Source organism: Barbus barbus (assembly GCF_936440315.1).
Source record: "Barbus barbus genome assembly, chromosome: 42".
In the NCBI taxonomy this organism is placed as follows: Eukaryota; Metazoa; Chordata; class Actinopteri; order Cypriniformes; family Cyprinidae; genus Barbus; species Barbus barbus.
The window spans coordinates 3,995,324-4,018,646 of record NC_136720.1 but is presented as its reverse complement, the minus strand read 5'-3'; the positions used below and the strand labels follow the sequence as shown (position 1 = coordinate 4,018,646).

At 37.0% G+C, this 23,323-nt stretch overlaps 1 protein-coding gene across 1 annotated transcript in view; it reads right to left on the bottom strand.

Annotated features, from left to right (window-relative positions):
* LOC306861123 (uncharacterized protein) overlaps nucleotides 1-23,323 on the bottom strand; it is a gene marked incomplete at its 3' end in the record, with an annotated part of 730,281 nt that overhangs the window by 18,531 nt on the left and 688,427 nt on the right. The gene's annotated exons all lie outside the window — the stretch shown is intronic.

Genomic DNA, 23,323 nt, shown 5'->3' with positions numbered 1-23,323 from the left:
AATACTTATTTCACGCAATAAAATGGAAATTAATTATTCAAAAATCATACAATGTGATTTTCTGGATTTTTTTTTTATATTCTGTCTCTCACAGTTGAGGTGTACTTACGATGAAAATTACAGATCTCTCCATTCTTTGTAAGTGGGAAAACTTGAAAAATCGTCAGTGTATGAAATACTTATTTGCCCCACTGTATATGACCTCCATTTTCTCTGATCCTTCCATTTATGCCGATCGTCTTGTATTTGGACCGTCCCGTAACTCATTCAGGACATGTGCTAGGGCTTTCCTTACCATAATATACCTAGAACATGGATTGCCGTAAAAACCCGTCTTTGGTGGGGAAGCGTTGTTTCTTAATTGACAAGATATCTCGTCCATGGCGGGAAAGAGTTAAGTCTCCTCTTAAAACTGATTTATTTACTGTTGCATATGGTCATAAGTAAGCGCAGTGGCATAATTGTAGTGTACTGTCTGTCGCTGTGTTCTATGTTTACTTTTTTATAAATACCTAAATACCAACTAAGCAAGCCAAAAGTTGACGGTGGCATAGAACTCCACCAGTAATAGAAATTAAGAAGTGGACTGGATTTGGTGGAAAATAGAATAATTTTAAATTTTTAACCCTTGCCAAAAGAATGAAACTTGCCATTTTCTGACATTTATTACACAATGCTTCCCTGCCATTGAGGAGTTATTCCAGCAATCTGTGTTTTCACTGTTATACAGTAGGGTGCCTTCTGAAATAGTACAGAACCTCTGGATCCAAAAGCTGGCTCTCTCATTCAGTACGTTTACATGGACATCAATGTCATGTACTACAATTACATCTGTGTCTTTAAGACGGGAAGTAGGAGGCATGATGGGAAGTTTTGTTCATGTGGTTGGTAGATTGATACAAACGAAGTAAAGACATGGTTGGATTTAATTCAGTAAAATGTGTATCATCTGACAAAAGATCAGATAACTTAAGAAACAGCTACATAACAATCAATACTCCCATTTTAATACGATTAAGACAATACTCTGATTAAGAATCTACCATGATTGATTACCTTAATCCGGCTAAAGTCATAGTCGAAGTAAACACAAATCAAATTAAGACATGTGGAGTATTCCTATTTTAGTCGCCTTGTTGAAGTGCAGTACAGACATGTACACACCTTAAACTATTACCGTCGTGTAGGACTTTTCGCCGCATTTTGCGACAGGATACATACGCAGTGGTCAACCGTTTGACGGCAAATAAAAGAGCTTCAACACCGCCGTTGTCTGCATGCACGTACAAATAATTAACTGCACATGAAGCTTTCATAAAATTAAAAATGAAACACCCAAAACTGTATATGGCATCATCACGAAGACGAACTATATGTTTATACGTGAAATTCTGGAGGGGAGGCCAGATGGCGTTGTGGTGACATAATGATACATGCCATTAATCGATCTATGAACTATAACATGTAAAACAGGAACATGAAAGGATTATTCTAAAAGCAACTCATGTAAACACCTTAATCAGAATGAGGTAAATAATTAGGATTAAGACAATATTATATTACTGATGTCCATGTAAACGTAGTCAGTGTCAGTACAAGATCTGGGCCAAAAATTAATGCAACTCTTGATGGAAACAAATGTTGTGATGTTGCATTATATGTTGTTGAAACTTTGCCACAACGAATGCACAATTTAAACAAAGCTAAAGGTGTTTCAACAAAATATTAGAGTGTGCAACTTTTTTTGGCAGGTAAAGTCTACTCCAACACATCCCAAATATTTTCAGTGGGGTTAAGGTCAAGACTCTTTGTTGGCCAGTCTTTGTGGCGGTCAGTCACTGTTTGAGCCTGATTAATCTTGGCATTGTCATCCTAGAGTATGGACATAAGTGTGTCTTCTGACATGTTTGCTTAAGAAATAAAAATACTACACACTGCATCAGTTAGGGTTAAAAGAATTGTTGCCAAACATACTAATTGCCAGACATATTAATCACTGCAAAAAAGATTCAGTCCTAAAATCTTAGGTGTTTGCTTATTTAAATCCAATCTTTTCTTTGGCCAGGAAGTGTATAAAATAATGAATGAAGGCAAAATGAAAGGCTTCTCTCAAGAGTTATTATGTGCCTCTTAAGGTTGTTCTTTCTGTGGAACTCATTCCACAGCCATGACTTCTGAATCCTCATGTGGTGATTAAGTGATACGTTGAATCTGTAACTCTTTCCACACTGACCACATACAAATGGCTTCTCTCTTGGAAGTAAGGGTTGATTTATGTGTAAAACTCCTTCCACAATGAGGGCATGTGTAAGGTTTCTCTCTGGTATGCATTCTCATGTGGCGTTTAAGGCTTCCTTTTCGAATGAAATGTTTTCCACAGTGTTGACAGGGAAAAGGGATCTCTCCAGTGTGAATTCTCATGTGGACTTTGAGGTTTCCATGTTGATCACATCTCTTTTCACATTGAGGGCATGTGAATGGCTTCTCTCCAGTGTGAATTCTCATGTGGACTTTCAGGCTATCTTTTCGATTAAAACCTTTTCCACACTCTTGGCAGATGAAATGTTTCTCTCCAGTGTGAACTCTCATGTGGAGTTTAAGGTTACCATGTTGACTGAAACTATATCCACACTGTTGGCAAGTGAAACAATTTCCACTTCCTGTCTTTTGAACTCTTTTTCGAGAGGAAGTCTTTTCAGCCTGTGAGCAACTGAAAGATTTTTCTCCAGTTATGAAATCATGATGTTCCTCATGCTTATCTTACTCTTCAGTAGGGCTGGGCATCGTTCAAAAATGTTCGATATCGATACCGATACCTTGAGTTCGATACCGGTTCCTGAACGATACTTTTTTCGACACCAGTTTTATGAAATCAGTTTTAATAAGATTACATTATCTCAAAAAACTATTTTTTTTAGCTTGTTGATATTTATACAGACTCAAAGCCTCATCTCCTGAGCCACTGCACAAAGAAACAAAATATATCCAACACAATAAATAAATAAATAATTTTAATAAAGTTCAAATAGTTTTCAGTTTACACATCTGTTAGGCTACGTTTACATTAGTGGGCGTTCATTTTAAAACACATAGCTCAGACAGAATCATCATTTCTAGGTTGTTAAAGACTTCAAGAAATTTTTAATCTTCATCCACTTTCATAAGTGGGTGTTTTATTTTCTTTCACCATATGTTTTATTGTTATTAAATTCTGGTGTAGTATGTCTAATTATTTGAATGCATAAAAACAACTTAGTTTATTTAAATGTATTCTTAAAATAGCCTAATGAAAGGTTTTATTTTTCCTCAGAAATTATGTGTTCTGTATCTGGTTTTCAAATGAAGGCATAAAACATGAATTTAATTTATCTTTAAATTATTGAAAATCAAAGTTTATTTATTTTGGCAAACAAAGGGGGGTTACTATTAAAATTAAAACAATGAATAACTGTTGTGTGATCATTACTAAAAAAAAATGGTTTTAATAAATTTAATAGTAGCCTAGTAGTAGCAGTACTGTCTGCTTAACAATATTAATATATTTCTGCCGCAGTGTCAAATTAAACCGAACTTTTATTTTGACGGGTTGCCTGGAATACCTTTACAGTTCTGTGTGTATATGATATGATGCTAGTTTTACTCGAATCAAACGGTAAAATGCTCATGAAGTGACTTCCAGAGCAGGTCTGGAGATGTTGTTCATGTGTTTACGTCCTCATTTACCCAGCGGGCACCTTGATGTCAATTTGACGTCAAATATTAGTCAAGATTTGACCAAGATGCTTTACAGCATAATTTTAATTTCAGCTTGGATGCCAATTTCTTCTGATGGTTAATTATGGAAAAATAGGAGGTTATCCTGCACTGAAATTGGTTTAATATATATGTAGGCCAATATATTTGACGTTCAATGTACGTCAAATCAACGTTTGACCAAATCAAAGTTTTAAACATTTAATTGATGTCATATCGACGTCGTATTGACATCAATGATTAGTATGTTTAATCAGGATTTATGTAAAGTTATGGTGTACTATGAATTTGTCATTAGCTTGATTAAGTTTAAATAGCATTTTTTTCTTAAATGAGGTTTTGAAACACATCCTTGTCATCTTTTGAACCATGATGTGTTGGATTTGTGCATGGAACACAAACTGCTGTATGTGGACTTGTAACTTCTACTCAAAATTTATTGTTATTATTATTATTTTTTTTTTTTTACTCATGCTGAAATTGAAGGTAAACAGTCGAGTGATTATTAAATTTACCAAAAATACTTTGGTATAGTGCTATCATAATACTGTATACTGGCAAATACAGCATTATGGATGTGACATTTTGTGTTAAGGATGTGACATAAATTCTTGAAAATGTATGTGTTACCAATATACTAAATCATCTGCTTATATTTTAATAAACCCTAGTTGATAGAGTCTAAACATCAGAAAAATATCAGTCTATATAGTTTTCTATGTTAAAAAAGAGAAATAATCATGTGTTATGGATGTGACAAAAAAGGACACTGTTTTTGAGAGAATAGGTCTATACTTTGTAGGATTTCTTCAAATTAAAATGCACAAACCAGATGCAATAATACCCAACAAATAGAGAAACGATGGCTCTTCAAAGAATAATGTTATTAATTTTGATAAATATGTACTGTTATGGATGTGACAAGCCTGAAAATAGCACTTACCAGACTATGGAAAATCATGCACTAAAAAAACAAAAAACAAAAAAAAATTGCTTTAAAAACCTTAAGAGAGACCTGGGTCATGGGTATTTGAACCACCAAATTTTGACATCTGTGCTGTCAGTATAGAAAAAACTTTGGTAAAAACGTAATTTTTTTCATGGTAAGGTTGACTTTTGCATGGAATTGCCATTTGCTGTTATTACGATATAATTGTAAAACCAGCATTTACAGTAACAATTATTAATTATTGTAAAATTTACATTAGGCCTAATTTTTCACAGTGAAATTTTTCACTTTGACATTTCATGTCTGGTGAACAAAAACAGGCTCCCCTTCAGATTTTACAATTATTCAGATTTCCTTAATTGACCAAGATGTAATGTATCTAATTTTATTTTTTCCATTTTTTTTCTTTTTAATTTTTCTTGACTCCAACAGACAAATAAAAAATATATATTAATAATAAAAAGTATGTCTAATTAATTGAAATCATAAAAAAAGTAATTTAACAGTAATTTATTAAAAGTTTAACAAAAAAATACATTTTTTTGGGCTCTATGAAACGTGCATTTTATTTTCTCAAATTCAGTTTGTGTTTTCCAATAATTTTCTGGAATTATGAAAAATGTAGGGCCATAATGGCCATTTATTGAGAAAGCATTCCACATCTGTAGATGGTGCTGTTTTACTCATTTCCGGGTTTCCGTTGAAACGCGTCATCACTGCCTTGATTGGTCCATTCTGAAGTCGAAGCTTCCAGAAAGCTGTTCTCTGACACGTTTTATCAGGTGAGTAAATGTGTTATCTTATAAAATATAAATCAAGTTATACGTGTAACTATTAACACTTAGGAGGTTGTGTTAGAATGAACTATGACTTGCAATGGAACTGCAACGTGCAATGATTTTTTTGTGTGTATTCGAATTTCCCGCCAGTATGTGGCCTAACGTTACCAGTGTGGTTGAAGCTTTGGCTGTGTGAACATATAAAATATGACTATAAGCATTGTATTGTAAGTCTAACATTAATGATTTTGAAATGTCAAGGGGATGATGCGTTAACCGTTTGTGTTCGGACTAATTAGAGCTCCGCGACGAACATCTCCCTGCTTTCACGGGGGTCCGTGTTAGAGCCCTGCGCGGGACTGTTTTCTTCATCCCGCGCCCGCCGAATTTCTGACCATTACCGCCCGCTCCCGCAACGTGTGTGTTACACTCCCACCCGCTCCCGCAATATGTATGTCCACTCCCGCCCGCATCCGCAAAACTCTGAGAATTTATTCCCGCACGATAATAGAGATGCATTGATTTTGTGTCTTCTCCCATCCCGCAGGAAAAAAAAAAAACGTATTTATTGCTATTATTAAAGAGATTCATGTTTGTTTCTTTCCCTGCCCTGCATGTATTCTGACGCACTGGTAGGGAAGATGAATATAGCCTGGGCTATCGGGGACATCTAAAACGCTTAGGCTACCGCGCGTTTCTTTACACTTCAAGTACTTTGATTTTGTTGACAATGACATCATGTCGCTAGGCTACCTCCCGATCCCGCAGTGTTTTTTTTAGCCGCCCATTCCCGCCCACAGCAAAGTTCAAACCGCCCGCTCCCGCGAGATTTGCGTTGGGTCCCGCGGGACCCGGCGGGTCCCAATCCCAATGCAGCCCTCTAGTCCGTGTATTTTTGAGACCATTCATTTTTTCGTTATTTATCCCAGAAATTGAATACGGAAAATGCGGTTTCTTCTCGTTCAAACTGTGATTAATAAGCAGAAACATACCTTTTCACTATTATTTCATTAAGAGATTTTTTCATTAAAATCAAAATAATGATATAAAAATAGTTTCATAGTGTACGCTAAATTTAATTTTTAGCGTCTCTATGCAGACTGTAATAACAGTGGACTGGCCATCGGGAGCACCTTCACAGTGAGCCGCTGTAAAATGTGGGCCGACCCATTGCCTAATTATAAATAATGAATTATAGTTAGCTGATGGGCTGAGCTGATCCTGTATGTACAATTATAGCACCCGACAGACAATTGCAAGTCTTATATTCAGTAAATAAACAGTGTAGCCTATAATAAAATGAAATGTATAAGTTAAACTACTTCAAAACAGGGTTTGTATGGTCATTAAAAACCTGGAAATGTCATGGTATTTTCAAACAGCAATTTCCAGGCTTGGGTAAGTTTTGGAAAAAGTAAGAAATAATAAGAAATAATGCTCGACCAAAGCGATGGAGAAAAACTCTAAGGCATTCCTTCTCTGCTTGAAGGCTCAGCTGTTCTGGTCACTTACATTGTTCATTCAGCTAAACAAATATTGGTTACTGATTTCACTTGGTTGTCTTTTTTCTGTTGGCAGAGTTCTTACAAATCGATTGATGGCCATGATGAACATGGACGGCACAGGACCAAAGAAAGCCTTTGGCAAAACACAGCTCTGCCAAGTTATGATAGGTACTGGATCACTTTTCTAGTATGATTAGAGGATGTAGTGTCCAGCTAGGTCAGTGTTACTCATTGTAGAGGGTTCGTACAAGATGCTTAAAGTGCTTGAAGTTGACTTTTTAAAAATGTAGGTCCTGGAAAACACTTTAAAACAGGCATAGTTATGTATACAGTTATCTGATTGGCTTGAGTAAATGGTGGGTGGAGTGTACACATTTGTGGATCATCAGCTTCTTGAGGCTAGAAATGTTTCTAAATCCACAAATGCACAGTGACCGATCTACAAATGCACAGGATGCGATTCACAAAAGAATGCCAGGCAAAGTTGTGTTTGTAACATAAAAATATATTTGCATTTGTTTTTTTATTTGCAAATCATATTTTATTTAATTTTTTGTGTGTGAATTTAATTCTTGATTGTGAAACTATAACATTTATTTGTGGATCTCATTCTGTTTATCAATACGTTAAATTTTTGTTAATGTCTTTACATTTATTTGTGGCTCATAGTCTACTTTTTTTTAATTTTGCAACGATTCTACACAGATGACAATAATGTATATAAAAATAGCCTACTCAACCCTGCTACACAATTCATTCCAAAAGCTGTTGTGTACTCACGAAGCCTATAGTAGCCTTGCATTGGTTAGAATTTGTTTTGTAGATTGTAATGTCTTGAGTGCAAAATGGCTCAGGGATCCTAACGCTTTCCATGTCAATAAGCAGTGACAAACTGTACTGTCTCCCTTAGTATCACATCATATCACTTTTTCATTCTTTTTCTTCTCCTAGTAAATGTAACAGTATATGAGAATTTGGGTATTCTGTATACTACACTCATGTAATCAAGGCTTTTGAGTATGGAGGAGATGTACTTAAGCAAGTGTTCATACTGGAATTATCAGAGAATATAAAACACACACCTTGTAAAATATGTGAATTCTATTTTGTGTAGCGCCAATTTTAGTCGAATCGGGTCCATGTAACACTTGTCAGTTCAATTTTGCATCTGAAAAATTGGACATTTAAAATTGGACTATGTTGACTTTGTCCTGCTGGTGCAGCTTATAATAGTGAGGATCACTGAGCCACTAGTTGGTTATCCATGCTTATTTAAAGAGTTTAAATTACTTTGTGGATTAGTACGAGTGATGGTTAGTTGAAAATGTATACTGCATTTTAAAATGAGTGATACAAGTGTCTCTATCTTCATTCAGGTGCTGTACAGCAGTCAAAACCATCAGCGTCAGAGGCTGACATTAAAAAATTCATGCGGAATTATCTCCGGTCTGCTCCCGACAGATGTGGGGGTATGGGACGCCGAATGGGCCAGACAGCGATTGATCTGTGTTCTGATTCTGAATAGATACAAGCTAGCATTTACACTACCAGTCAAAAGTTTATGAACCGGAAGATTTTTAATGTTTTTTTTAAGAATTTCTACTATTTAGGAATTTTACTATTTTAAAAATGTAATTTATTCCTGTGATTAAAGCTGAATTTTCAGCATTATTACTCCAGTCTTCAGTGTCGCATGATCTTTCAGAAATCATTCTGAAAATACTGATTTTCTGTTCAAGAAACATTTATTATTATTATTATTATTATTATCAATATTAAAAACCGTTGAGTACTTTTTTCTGGATTTTCTGTTGAATAGAAAGATCCAAAGATCTGAAATATAATTTATGTAAAATAAAAAGCTTTTGTAACATTAGACACCATTCAAAAGCTTGGAGTCATATATAAATATATATATATATTATATTATAGAAAATAATACTTTTATTTAGCAAGGATGCATTAAATTGATCCAAAGTGATGACAAAGACATAATGTTACAAAAGATTATTTCTATTTCAGATAAATGCTTTTCTTCTGAACTTTCTATTCATCAAAGAAACCTGAAAAAAATTCTACTTTGCTGTTTTCAGCATAATATAACAATAATAATAATAATGTTTTTGAGCAGCAAATAATAAAATTAGAATGATTTCTGACACTTAAGACTGGAGTAATGATGCTAAAAATTCAGCTTTGAAATCACAGAAATAAATTACATTTTAAAATATATTCAAAGAGAAAACAGCTATTTTAAATAGTACAAATATTTCAAAATTTTATTTTGTTTGCTGTACTTGGATCAAATAAATGCAGGCTTAGTGAGCAGAAGAGAATTATTTAAAAAAAACATTAAAAATCTTACTATTCAAAACCATTTGACTGGTAGTGTATCTACATCGTCTATCTACAGTATGTTGTTAATTGGCCATTTTTATGCTTTTGATTTACATTGTTAAATTTACATACTGTAGTCCCTTGACGAGATAAAATCCAGTTCACATTTGTATTTTGGAATTGATAAATAAAATAGTTCTTACATTTATTAGTTGTGTCATTATTTTGGTTGTCTAGAATAGGACATAAATGTGTGGAAGTCATTGACCTTAATTTTTGATGTCAAATTTTTGACGTCAATTTGATTTGACCTGTTTTTTGATGTCAATTTGACATTAAGTTTTGATGTCAATTTGGCGTCAAGTTTTTGACGTCAATTTGATTTACGTTTTTGACATGTTTTTTGACGTCAATGTTTGATGTCAATTTGACGTCAGTTTGATATCAATTGCCCACTGGGTAGTGAGGCGGCAGACGCTGAAATGACCGCGAGCGTCACGCGAGCTTCAGTCTGTGTTTAGTAAACAAACTGCGCGATATAAAGAGTGGACTACTCCGTGCGCTTTCGAAACGCTCTCGCGGAGGTCAAACACTGATCAATCAGCGCCGCGCCGCTTCTAGTCAAACACACCTAGTGCTGCAGGATTATTGGCTCACTGACGGTGATTAGATTAACCCCTTAGGTATCGAAATTGGTACCGAACGACAAGACGTTTTTCGATACTCGGTGGTATCGAGGCAATTCGGTCGATGCCTAAAAAGTATCGAACTCGATACCCAGCCATACTCTTCAGTTTTATTCAGTCCTTGACTTTCTTCTTTCTGTGCAATCGTGTCTAAGGTGAAAAGAGCCAAATACACGTTAACCAAAGTTTAATGGCATAAAGACAACAGACAAAACCAACAACATTTATGCTAGGTGCTATAACCACTAAACTGCTGAAACAGGTATTTCCTGCAATCCCAGAATATTTTCTCAATATTACTGACTCTATGCTTGTTTTTATGTCCCAAAAAAGTTTAAGCTGTCAGATGTTAAACCCCTCATGGAAAAAAAGAAGAAAAAACATAGCTTGACCAAAGGGAAATAGCATTGTTGCATCCTTGCAAATATGTTCAGTTTTGCAAGAGAAACAGTTGGCATTTGTGGACAAGCATTAGCTCCATTTAGGTCCTATCTATCCAACAAGTAGTGGTACTTGTGTTTGACAAGGCATCTCTTATTTACAAAAACAAAGTATGGAGTGCCATAAGGCTCAGTATTAGGTCCTCTACTGTTTCTCAATAGGGCATTCAGGGAACCATGAAAGCAACTTAGCGCCTAGAAGGGCTGTACTGATCAGTGTGACAGATTGATCTGATTTATTGATAGAGATTCCTCAATATGCTGATTAAGGACTGTTGGGACAGTTCAGGTACAGGATGCTTTTGTTACTACTTCCTTCAAATCTGTAGCATTTGCATTGTTCCAACACGTAACTCGTGTTTGGTCTCATCTGGTAGCATATGAACTAAATACAACTTTTGTGGACTGAAGTATCTTAATGTACAATCTAAATGTATTTATTTATTTTTTAAAGCAGGGGTGTTCAATTCCAGTTTTTTTTTTTTTTCTGATTTCCACCATGGGAGTCAATGTAATCGACTTTAAAACAAAACAGGGTCAGGAATGATACAAGATTACAGTTGGTATTACACACTTGTAGCCTTAAATTCCCCTTAATTAAACAACACACTTTTAGCGTGACTGTCCAAATTAGTCCAATTTAGCAATGACACTACCTTGGAATGATGAGTAGCTATCAACGTTGTTGCCAATACCTAATTTTACAGAGGGAAAAGTCATGAGAAACAGCCGTGGTTGAGTATAATTTAAGAATTAAACAAACAAGAAAGAAGGTATTCCTTAATGAATTAATGCCAATATAATGGTCACGTGATGCCGCTACACGATCATGTGCATTGTGCACATGTAATTGAACAGGTACACAATACATACAAAAATACATATGATAATGTACACTTATTGGTTTGTTTATTCTTGATGTGAGTTTTTGATGATTTAAGGTTAAGTTAATAACTATGAATACAAATAGCTTAAACATGGAAAAGCACATTTATTTATTGCATTAATATAACAAATTAAGCAACAAAGCTAGCATGTATAATTACAAACTCAGGAGAGTAGAGTAAATTCCTGTGCTGGAGCTGAGTCAAGGAATCAAATTTTTTTAACCGACTCCCTGACATTGTTTGCTATGGAAGCCCGTTTCCGCCACTGAATAAAAAAATAAATAAAAAAAAAGGATATTGCGACTTTTTCGCAACTCGCACAATTCCGACTTTTTTTTTTTTTTACAAAATTGTGAGATATAAAGTCAGAATTGCACAATATAAACTCACAATTCTGACTTCCGACAATTCTGACAAGTGCTACTACATGGAGTTTGGGATGAGAAACAATATTCACAACAGATGCTTTCTCTAGTGCACAATTTGTGTTTTGATTTGAAACTGATTGTGTTGCTCAATTTAAATCATCTATCATGTCGCAGTTCATCATAAAATTATTGGCCACTGGCCATCTTATTGGCTCACCAAAATGAAGACAATTTCTTCTTATATTAAGAAAAAGTGTATTCAACATGCAGTAGTTCTACCAAGCTGTGACAGGGGGACAACGTTTATTTATTTATTTATTTGTTTGTACACTGTTATTTTAAACATATGACTTATTTATCACATAATTCCAATCATATTTACTGCTAATTAAGTTTTTATGCTCTTTTTTTTATGCATTAACCCATAACTGCATACATCGGGTCTTTAGCGACCCGGGACATCATTCTCTACCCTCTCCCACTTTTAATTTTTTAAAGTTAGACATCAACTTTCTTAGTATTCCTCAATCTATTCATTATAAACAATATAACAAGAAAAAAATAGTAAAGTATAAAAGAATGCCTGTTTCTAATACATTTTTTGTAAAAAGTGTATAGAGTCGCTAGAGACCCGAGGTATGTAAATGTGTAAGTATTTTTTCTGCATAACTATATTTACATATCTGATGACTCAATACGTGCAATGCATATTTAGTCTCAAGGTGGCACTGTTTGATACACATTGATGACGTGATGTTTCACTCATAATTACTGCAGGCATAAAACAAACGAATATCATCAGCAAAAAATTGAACTGGTTTGAATGGCTTTACTGCAGAGCAATTACTGTAAGCAAAGAAATATAAATGGCACTGCCATTTGATGCTGGATGCGGTAAATAAGCTGCCAGTGATTCAAATATTGATTTTGAAGTCTTTGAAAATGATGGTTTTGAAAATATGGTTGAGATTGCGAATATGAGGCAGATGCTTGATGTACTGTGGAAGTGCGCTCTGACGATGACAGCCACGGTAACATCATTTGCTCAAATTGAACCCTTTTAAGTTTCAAAAGGTAACGAAATATGCTTTATTTTATTCTTCTGTAATTGTTCTTAAAATATCAAGAGAGATTTTTGCTATTGCAGCAGTTAGAGATCCATCCGTGCTGGATATATAGGTCCGGGTCGCTAAAGACCCGAATATGTAATAATGATTGGGGAAACATTCATGCATTTAAGGGTTAATATGCTTTTTAACCCCCTTTTTTTAAGTTACTAGGCTACTTCCAGGAGTAAAAGGCAAACAGGTGTTTTTATTCAGTCCACCACTCTTCAAATGATTGAGTTCAGTTTTGGGAACATAAACCAACCTGTTTGTTCCTCAGTATCTTCTTGTTTCACTCTAAACGTTTCTTCAATCTTCATGTCTTCACTCTCCTCCTTAATAAACACCATCTTTATGATAGTGCCACGTGGTTCTCAGTTGCTTCCACCGGATGTTTTTCTGTGTGTTTGGATAATTTGTCATGATTAAGATGAGAATAATTAACAGAAAATAGGGGGAAATCCAAACTGAAACTCTGGGTGTGTCTCAATCAGGTCCCTAGTTCAGTAGTCAGCGCACTAGTAAATGAGTAAGTCAGAGTAATAGTTAATGGTCCTAATGGCCTGATTATCCAAAAACACTCAAAAATAGCATTACAAATCAATAAAAGAACACAAATCACATATCATATTTGTGATTTACACTTCATTGATTTGTATACGTATATAAAGGATTAAATTAAGTTAAATGCATTACTTGTGTTTTGTGTGGTGATTCCAGCTGTTCTAGTCAGTGAATCAATTTATGAAGCAATTGATTCAAATGACTCGAAGTTTCAAAAAGCTCAATTTCTCCATCACTACTTGCCAGTGAATACACTGCGAATACCGTTAACGATTAACAGAATCACGATATATCGGGAGCGAAATGAGACGCACCTTTTCTGTTACTCACACAAAATAAAACAAAAGTAAATAAACGTTTATTAATGCTATATAAAGCATTACAATGTTACAATTTAATAGTAATTTACTTATTTTACACCGCGTGTAAAAACCCGTAAAATAGTCTGGGTGCTTTGTTTTGTTTCGATGTAAAAGCTTAAAAAAACAGACCCGTGTGATGTCACATCGCCAGACCAAAATAAAAGTCCTGTCCACACATTGTCGTCTCAAATCGCAATATATATAAAAATATATAAGACATACAGTTTAGATAAAAAAAAAAAAGTTGTTTATTATTAATATTAAGATTATACACTGCAGAAAAAAAAACATTAATTGTGGGCAGAAATAAAAACAGAAAAAAAGAAATTGTGCCAGATGAAATTTAACTGAAGTATCTGTTGACTAATTTAGTGGTAATACATGAACAGCAACAGCAAAATAAATTAAACTATGTCTGCTTCTTGTCCTGTTGAAGAAATGAAAAGAGAAAACAGTTAGCAATCTGGGGTGGTCCATGTTTCAGGAGGTAGGGGTTTGCTTCAGAGGGGGGCGGGGTGGTTTGAGTTCAGGGCTCTCACAGCCTGGGGGAAAAAGCTGTTGAGCAGTCTGGCGGAGCGGGCTCTGATGCTCCGCTACCGTCTTCCTGATGGTAGGAGCTGGAAGAGACTGGGAGGGATGGGTGAAGTCCTTCACGATGCTGTTGGTTTTGCTGGAGCATCGTGTAAGGAAGATGTCCAGGATGGAGGGGAGAGGGGCACCGATGATCTTTGCAGCTGTGTTCACTGTCCGCTGGAGGGTCTTGCGGTCAGCAGCACTGCAGTTCCCGTACCAGACAGTGATGCAGCTGGTCAGCACACTCTCAATGGTGCCTCTGTAGAATGTGGTGAGGATGGGTGGAGGGAGACTTGCTCTTTTCAGCCGGCGGAGAAAGTGTAGGCGCTGTTGTGCCTTTTTGGAGAGTGACATGGTGTTGGTGGTCCAGGTGAGATCCTCTGTGATGTGCACCCCCAGGAATTTAGTGCTGCTGACTCTCTCCACAGTCGAGCTGTCGATGGTCAGTGGGGGGGTGGTCAACGGAGTTTCTCCTGAAGTCCATCACAACCTCCTTTGTCTTCTCCACATTGAGGGACAGATTGTTAGTGCCACACCATTCAGCCAGCTGTGCCACTTCCTCTCTGTAGTGCGTTTCATCATTGTTGCTGATGAGACCTACCACTGTCGTGTCATCAGCAAACTTGATGATGTGGTTGGAGCTGAACTTGGCAGTGCAGTCGTGGGTCAGCAGTGTGAAGAGCAGCGGGCTGAGCACAGCCTTGTGGGGCACCTGTTTTGATGTTGTGCATGACTAACCTCTCAAAGCACTTCATCATGATTGGAGTCAGTGCTATGGGACGGTAGTCATTGAGACAGAACACAGGTGATTTCTTTGGTACCGGTATGATTGTTGTGGATTTGAGAAACAGAAAAACATGTGCATATCTGTTTTTAACATATCAGATGTTTTGTCCTGTCCCTAAGACACAACTAACTACTTTAATTCTGTATCATAAAAACATTTTGAGATGCAAGGGCATTTAACTGCTCACACAGTTGAAGAAAAATGGTGATGCATCAGAGAATACATTTTTTTTTCTTCCACACCAGTGACTATTGGTGATAGGATATAGGTTCTGTATGAATTATCACTAAACCATTTCTCCTTTGTTCAAGCTGAGCTTGATAAGGGGTTTTATAATCGTTTGAAAGTAAAGAAAGTGAAAAGTTAACAAAATTGAAAATAGGTTCTGTGATTACAGGAAACCCATTTTTCGCAAGGCTTTGATGTCTGTTACTTTGTGCCATTAAGCTGGTGTTACTTACATTTGTCTTTTTTCTCTATAGACCTGATGGCCCTTAAAGAGGAGAGTCAAGAACTGAATGAAATGGAAGAGGAAAATCAGAAAAAGAAACATATTCATAACTGGAGAAAAATCCACACAGACTAAACAGAGTTCTTCACGAAAAAGGGCTAAGAAGACCAAAGCTAACAGTTCTTTCACCTGTCAACAGTGTGGAAAGAGCTTCACACAAAAACAAAACCTTACAGTCCACATTAGAGTTCACACTGGAGAAAAGCCTCACACCTGCCAAGAGTTTCAGTCAGAAACAAAACCTTTCAGTCCATATGAGACTCCACACTGGAGAGAGCTCTTTCACCTGCCAACAGTGTGGGAGCAGTTTCACTCAAAAAGGAATCCTTAAAGTCCACATGAGGATTCACACTGGAGAGAAGCTGTTTACATGTGATCAGTGTGAAAAGAGCTTCACAACAGAACTAGATATCACAAGAACATTCACACTGGGGAGAAGCTGTTCATATGTGGTCAGTGTGGAAAGCGTTTCACACGTAAGGTAACCCTTAATTACCACGTAAGGATTCACTCATGAGAGAACTGTTTTAAATGTAATCAGTGTGGAAAGCGTTTCAGTCATAAAAAAGCCTCAGCACTCACACGAGTCTTCACACTGGAGAGAAGCCTTACACCTGCAAACTGTGTGGGAAGAGATTCTCACAAAAAGGAAATCTTAAAACTCACTTGAGGCTTCACACTGGAGAGAGGCCTTTCAAGTGTCTTCAGCGTGACAAGTATTTCACATATCAAAGAGATGTGAAGCATCATTTGCAAACTCATTCTGGACAGAAACTGCAGATGTCTGAGTGGGACAAGAGGTTTAGAAAAAACTGAAATTTCAGAAACCACCAGCGCAGTCACGCTGGAGGAAGGCAATTTAATTGTGATCGGTGTAACAAAACATTTCTTTTGTCATCACACTTAGAGATACACTTGAAAACACATTAAAATGTGAAACCCTATTTGTGTTCTTTGTATGGAAAGAGGTTTAAATGGTTCGGCAAATTAAAATTGCACCAGAAAATACACGTCTGTGTGAAATTAAGGAAATGTTCACACCACAGATGAATGTGGGCAAAATGTGATTGTCCCCTTCTTTTATTTTCATCACCTCTTTATACTTTGCTTTTGGCTTTTTTTTTTTTTTTTTTGCACATTAACACCTGTATCTACATCTAATCATTTACTTTGTTGTAGTTTCGCATCTTTAGAAGGTTGTGATAGAAGTCGTGGGGAAGTCGTGGCCTAATGGTTAGAGAGTCGGACTCGTAATCGAAAGGTTGCGGGTTCGAGTCCCCGGCCGGCAGGGATTGTAGGTGGGGGGAGTGAATGTCCAGCGCTCTCTCCACCCTCAATACCACGACTGAGGTGCCCTTGAGCAAGGCACCGAACCCCCAACTGCTCCCCGGGCGCTGCAGCATGGCTGCCCACTGCTCCGGGTGTGTGTTCACGGTGTGTGTGTGTGTATGTGTGTGCATTTGTTCACTACTCACTGCTGTGTGTGTGCACTTGGATGGGTTAGACGCAGAGCACCAATTTCGAGTATGGGTCACCATACTTGACAATACGTCACGACTTTGACTTTTTTCGACTTTGATAGACACCCTTCAGTTTTGATCATATAGAGACATCTCTTCATTCCATAAATGTATATATTTGTTAAACTCATACTACAATGTAAATGAGAGATTATGAAAAACTACATGAAATAATGAACATTGTGCTGCATTATATGATTCATCTTTAGTGAAAGAATGCACTGGTAAACATGTCAGTCTGGACTTGAATATGGCTACTGTTGGGACTCATCTGATGATATCTGGGCCTGTAGTGCCATTTTAGTCTTAAGTGCTGAGAAATCATGAAATATACTCCTACTTTCAAACGTATAAAAGCAAGTTCTCAAATTTCTTAAAGCTAAGAATCAGTTTTACTCTCCCAATTATTTAAGACAGCTCAAGAGGTCTCTAAAGTGGTTAGGAGTTGCCAGCAGGGGCTTGTGATGGTGCGGAGACAAACAGAGACATTTGCAAATATTTCAGGAGAGGAAGAATGTTCTTGAAATGTTTGACGATGAGCAGTTGATAATACCGTTACATTTCCTCAGTTATTCAAACAAAAAGCAAGCAAAGTACATTTACATTACAAAAGAACATCAACATTTTGTTTGTTTGTTTGTTCAACGTAAGGAAGACCCTATCTAGGATTAACCCACGCAAGGCTGCGGGTCCTGACAACATACCTGGCCGTGTTCTGACAGACTGTGCTGCACAGCTGACAGATGTCCTAACAGATATCTTCAACACCTCGCTGAGCCAGGCAGTCGTCCCCACATGTCTCAAATCCACAACAATCATACCGGTACCAAAGAAATCACCTGTGTTCTGTCTCAATGACTACCGTCCCATAGCACTGACTCCAATCATGATGAAGTGCTTTGAGAGGTTAGTCATGCACAACATCAAAACAGGTGCCCCACAAGGCTGTGCTCAGCCCGCTGCTCTTCACACTGCTGACCCACGACTGCACTGCCAAGTTCAGCTCCAACCACATCATCAAGTTTGCTGATGACACGACAGTGGTAGGTCTCATCAGCAACAATGATGAAACGCACTACAGAGAGGAAGTGGCACAGCTGGCTGAATGGTGTGGCACTAACAATCTGTCCCTCAATGTGGAGAAGACAAAGGAGGTTGTGATGGACTTCAGGAGAAACTCTGTTGACCACCCCCCCACTGACCATCGACAGCTCGACCGTGGAGAGAGTCAGCAGCACTAAATTCCTGGGGGTGCACATCACAGAGGATCTCACCTGGCCCACCAACACCATGTCACTCTCCAAAAAGGCACAACAGCGCCTACACTTTCTCCGCCGGCTGAAAAGAGCAAGTCTCCCTCCACCCATCCTCACCACATTCTACAGAGGCACCATTGAGAGTGTGCTGACCAGCTGCATCACTGTCTGGTACGGGAACTGCAGTGCTGCTGACCGCAAGACCCTCCAGCGGACAGTGAACACAGCTGCAAAGATCATCGGTGCCCCTCTCCCCTCCATCCTGGACATTTTCCTTACACGATGCTCCAACAAAACCAACAGCATCGTGAAGGACTTCACCCATCCCTCCCACAGTCTCTTCCAGCTCCTACCATCAGGAAGACGGTACCGGAGCATCAGAGCCCGCTCCGCCAGACTGCTCAACAGCTTTTTCCCCCAGGCTGTGAGAGGCCCCTACCTCCTGAAACATGCCCCCCCCCCTTTGTGCAATTGGAAGTGTGCTGCACACAGGTGAGTGGGCCTGTACAAACCACCTGTAGTAACACACTCTCCTCTATGTGCACTAGACACTTTACACACACTGCTGCGTGTACACAATCCCACAAAAGACTCAGCAATATATGTATGTTTACATGCTCATGCACTACAAATCATCCTGCACTGTTCCCCAACCAGCTGCTTGACTCAAAATGTTTCTCCTTGCACATATACAGTATTTGTGAAGCATTCGTATAGTTGTATTTTTTGTCCTTTATTCTTTTAGTTTGTATAGGGTAAATACTTATATATAGTATACTTATAGTTAAAATCTGTCAGTAGCTTAGTTGTGTACAAGTTTATATTGTTTTTTACTTCATTGTTGTATGTCTGTATTTATGTAGCACCGTGGTCCTGCGAGACACAACATTTTGTTCCACTGTATGTCCCCACATGTAGCAGAATGACAATAAAGCTCAACTTGACTTGATTTTTATTTACACAGTTCACGCTTACAGCAACTTTATGAAAACTATTTGCAACAAGTGCTATTCGCATTAGATTCTATTTACATTGTGCAAATATATAGCGATGAGTATCATTTACTGCAAGTATAAATAACAAAAAAGTATTTTCTTCATGTAAATATTGGTTGGTCACTAATCTTCACTATGAGTAAATAGTGTTGCAGTTTATACTTAGTGCCAATAGGGCAGATACTATTTGCACCTCAGTGTATTTTAGGGTGTACAATACCTAAGCAGAGGGTTTACTGATCAGTTTTGAAGTGAACAGCAGGCAAACAAGATTTAACTTAAATGTGATCAAGATTATGTGGACAACATAAAAGCCTTTTGCCTTAAGATAAAATATCTCGAGTGACCCCCAAGAAGGAACTGCTTCATTCTGCTTCATCCTTATCCACAACTTTGTTAGGATGCCCAGGTAAAACATGTTTTGCCATTTGACTTGAAACCCCAACAGTAGAGCAGATCTCCACATAATTCACAGACATTTCTATTATACAAAATTGACCTTTTCCATCTCTATCCACCTTATCTTTCCCATAAGAATGGCCGCGGCCATTTTTAAATTGAATGTGTCTGACTTCCGGTGTCATCTGCTTCCAACTATTTTTAGATCTACAAACCAGCTCATGTTGCTGCTTGACATCGAAAACTGTTATGTCTTACCACATTGTTTTAATGTATTAACCTAATTGTGAACACACTGGTTTGTGGTGCAAACAATTTTACCATTTACTGCACTTATTCTTCTGGTTTATTTCCCTACAGCGGCTAATGAACCAGAAGTCCTGCACAGTCACAGAAAATGGCTTACTTCCGTGATGAAAAATTAGGTGTATATATAGAACCGTATGTTTTATGGGTATACATGACCACAAGGGTGAAAGGGTGTAAATAAACGCTTTCGTACCGGAGGAGCCTTTTCATAGTTCCTAGAACTATTAGCGCAAATTACTGCTTTTTAGCATGTTCGCCCCATAGGAACTGGGAATGTATTTAAACTTTGAAGTAGGAGCTAATTTAGTTCACCTAAACTGCAAAGTAGGGTCTAAAACAGTCCTATAAGAACTACCAGTGACGTAAGTGTATGTTGATTGGCCGAATGTATGTGGAGAAACACCGGCACCCACCATTTTTAAAAACCCATGTAAACACACAACATGCATTCACAGAACATTTTACAGGACAAGATGTAAAACAGCGATAGATGGACAGACTCCGAAGTCTTGGCACTTCTAAAAATTTATGCTAGGGAGGAAATCCAACATGATTTTGAGGGAACCAAGCGAAACGTGTACATTTTCAACTGGATTTTTGCTCAGCTAGCAGTATTGGGCTTTCATCACACGGCAAAGCAAAAATTGTGTAGTCAGTTTATTAAAAATCATTCTCTTTATTTGTTGAATTCAGACTAAGATTTACCTTATTCGGCTCAAATAAACAACAGTTTCTGAGTCACTTGAATTCATCAATTTAATGCACTTTATCTATTCATAGTGTTCGTTAGTTACTCTTGGTTTCATGAGGCAGACCATGGATGGTTTGTAACAGCACACATGGAAGAAACTTAACTGAAACTTGCTCAAAACTTAACTGAAAAAGAATAAAATTGTAGTTTTTACTAAATAATTTTGGCAGCTGTGGTTGCCAGAATAATTTTGTAAAAAAAATACTGAAAAACTGTAAACACATTTACAGAACAAACTAAAATTTACAGTATAAAACTAATTTGCGAACAAGGAAATAGAATGTAAACCAGTAAATTCAACAAAACACGCTGCTATTAAAATCTGTTTTGTACCTTTAACATACTGACAACCACCATAATATGATGCTTAAATAATGCAATAAACTTTCATTAAACAACAGAAGATGTAACATAAAGCCCAAATGTACATAACTGATAACAAAAACTATTTAAAAACATGATTATTGAAACAAAATACTTTCAAATGTGGTGTCACACGGAATTCTGGGAATAATAGTTTAGTTTTTGACTGTAAATTATACATTGATTTATTTTTTTACTTCCAAAAACTGTACAATTAACAGCATTTTACTGCAAAATTACATGAAATGTCTGGTTAGATCTTTTAGGTTTACCCTGTATATAGTACGGGAACTTACTGTTAACCTATTAACAGTTTTTTTTCCCGTAGCATTTTTGCTAAATTTTCCAGTAAGTTTTTTTTTTTTTTTTTTACAGTGTAATGAAACAATGTGGTGTGTCCCCAAAACTTGCAGGTTTTAAATAATCTTTATTTAATGTTTTTTTTTGGTTGAGATAGACAGATAGAACAATGTAAATGACTCAGAGATAGTAGTCTTCTACAGCAGAGGTCTTCAACCTTGTTCCTGCGGACCCACTATCCTGAAGAGTCTAGCTACAACCCGAATCAAACACGCCTGAAGCGGCCAATCAGGCTCCTCAAGACTGCTTGAAAATTGCAGGCAGGTGTGCTGAAGCAGGTTGGAAATAAACGCATTTATCATAAATAGATTTTAAGTAAAGCACATTTAATTCTTAGAAAATTTGATCATCTGTTATATAAATAATTCTAACGTTTTGCCTCTTAGCATCATTTCAGAGTCCCAGGAGGTAGAACAACACAATTTATTCAACTCTTGACAAGTATTTTTATTAGTTGTAATTGTCTGTCATCACGCTGCAAAACTAGGTTCCCCTCAAGAGGTCAATAAAAGCAAACAAGGAAACAAACAAAATACACATACTGTGCAGGTTAGATGAGCACTACATAACTGTAATGGTCTATCTAGGTGATCTATTGACATGAGGTAGGTCATCTATGAAAATTCGGTTGAGAATGCCTAAATATTGATTATAAATCCACCATTTTTAAGACCACCCTAACCCCAATGTCTGAAGAGGGTGGAAAATTGGGCCTTGAAGGGTCTAGATTTGAAAGATGGGCGACACATCTTCACTTCCTCCCATTTCAGAAAAGTGAAGCCCAAACATAGCCACTGCCATCTTGCATTGACATCATTTGGAGCCAGAGTCTGTGCAGTAGTGATCATGAAACGGAGCCACGGTATCAAGGTCCCACAGACTGATAGAATAGATTTTTTCCATATTATTCTCTGACATAATTTTGTTACTGCTAATAACAATCATTTACCTTTTTCCCCACATAGCTAAAGTTAAGCTAGTTGTCTTAGCTTGCCAACATATTTACTAATTAGCTTATAAAGAACACATTTAACTTACCAAACAAACTAAAATAGTCCCTCAGAGGTCTGTTAGTACAGTTTACTACAAAACAACTCATTTTGTCAGCGTGAAACAACACAGATATGGAAAATTAAAGCTTGAATCTCTTCCTGATGAAGCTCCTGAAAGAAATTTGCTAGCGCCTCTGTGACTGAAGCGGTCAATCATGACATCACACCCCTATTTTATAGAAAAGTGAACATTTAAACATACATCAGCGTGATAAAAACTAAAATGACAAAGACACCTTAGTGGGGAGAATTTGTTTTTTTAAGTATAATATTTATTTATTTTTGGTTCGTGTCCCTTTAATTTACCGCCTTGTTGGCTGAGGCTATTTACACTAACTCTGCCCACCAATGCGTGATTGGGACAATCAACACTGAACAATGACTCTCGTTGATCATCACTTTCAATGGTGTAGATGTTAAGGCGCGTGCTTCTTGACGCAATCAACCCGAGTTTGAATCCACCTTTTGCCAAAAAAATTTCCTCCCTTTTCAGACCTCATATCGCATCGGAAATGCATTTATTTTCAATAAAAATTAAGGAAATAAATCAAAAAGTTGAACAAGTATCGCGTAGGGTTAGGGTAGGTGTAGGGAGGGAGGACCCAATAAGGTGGCATTCATTTAATAATTTGAATTAAAATTATAATTTACACTCAATACATTATTATTGCATAGTGTTTTATAATGTACTTCAATACTGAGGTGCAGATA